Source organism: Adiantum capillus-veneris, chromosome 26 (assembly GCF_014529385.1).
Source record: "Adiantum capillus-veneris isolate H3 chromosome 26, ASM1452938v2, whole genome shotgun sequence".
Lineage (NCBI taxonomy): Eukaryota > Viridiplantae > Streptophyta > Polypodiopsida > Polypodiales > Pteridaceae > Adiantum > Adiantum capillus-veneris.
Window position 1 is genome coordinate 46,058,412 of NC_140956.1, and position 1,463 is coordinate 46,059,874.

Below are 1,463 nucleotides of genomic sequence, written 5' to 3' on the forward strand. Positions count from 1 at the left end.
CAGTCTATTGTAGGTCATTGATTCTCAACTTGTATGATCTTCATGTGTAGCTCTACTCACCGTGAACTTGCTGGTATAAAGAACTCACAAAACAGATACACGTTTGCAAGATAACTCGCCCAAAAGCTCGTTGGAGCTTGCCTCACGACAAAAACAAAAATCCGCAAGCTTGGCATTGACACATAGCCCTTGCCGTTGCTAACCTGTTGGTGGTGTCGGCTTTGCAATGGCTGCTCAGTAGCGTGTGTAGCAAAGAGATAAGACCTCTCTCTCTCTCTCTCTCTCTCTCTCTCTCTCTCTCTCTCTCTCTCTCTCTCTCTCTCTCTCTCTCTCTCTCTCTCTCTCTCTCTCTCTCTCAGACACGACACAGTAAACGCAATAGTTTGATTAATAAAAAGTCTCTTAGGGTTACAAAATTTGGCTTTTATACAATCCTCCCATCAAAAATGATCTCTTAACCCATACAAAATGTCTTGCTTCTCATCAAAATTAAATAATTAAAAAATGGTGTAACTTTTCCGTGTTCAATCGTCAACACTCCCCCCTCCGCGTCCATGTCGTCCCTGACATTACAGGTCTTCATCTTTATACTCTTCAGGCTAAATGTTTCCAATGCTCACCGTTGCCAATGCTTAATCATCTTCGAATATGATTCATATCTTATGTTGCCAATGCTCCCCGTTGGTCCAAAAAATTTGCTATCATAAGTGAAAAATCCTGTATAAAAAGCCTCTTCAAAGGCTTGCATGTGATAGCTTGGTAAAAACATCAATCTGTGATAGGAATGATGTAGCACTTGTGGCGATGGTTTAGTGGAGAGGTCATGAACTAGATTGAAGAGGGTGTCGCGTGTTGACAGTAGACTTGAGTTCGTAGCATTGTGTGATGTGAACACCTCGATGCATGCAAGCAGCGTTTTGCAGATTTTTCTAAGCATCACACCGTCAAGTCAAGAGATCCAATGAAAAGCTTAATGACGCCCGTTAGGGGTTTCACCATAGAAGTTCCACTTATTCTCTCTCCTTCTTTGGGTGGTGGAAGCTTTGGATAGTTTAGCAAATTGAAATGTTTCTCTAGTAATCTTGAGTGATCTTCCAGGTTTCTCATCCTTGGTACTGGGCAAAAAGAAATATCATCCCGTATAGGCTTTGGCGCATCAACGAGACATACGAGGTATGTAGGGTACTTTGAGATCCAACCTTTTTGCCATTTGGACTGTGAGTATACTATTCTTTTGGAGACTTCTTGATCTTTGATGTCACCCTCCAATAACGGTGTCGTCTCCTCTACATGGATGTGCTTCTTCATTGTAAGCACTTCATATTTAAGGAAAGGGTAGGGAAGGGATGGCTGCATCCATTCGCCTCTGAACACATTTGTATCAAGCTTTAGGACACCTATAAAGTGTATCATCCGCTACTCCCATTCTATTGCGGCTTTAGAAATTTCTTTAGTGCCTTCTC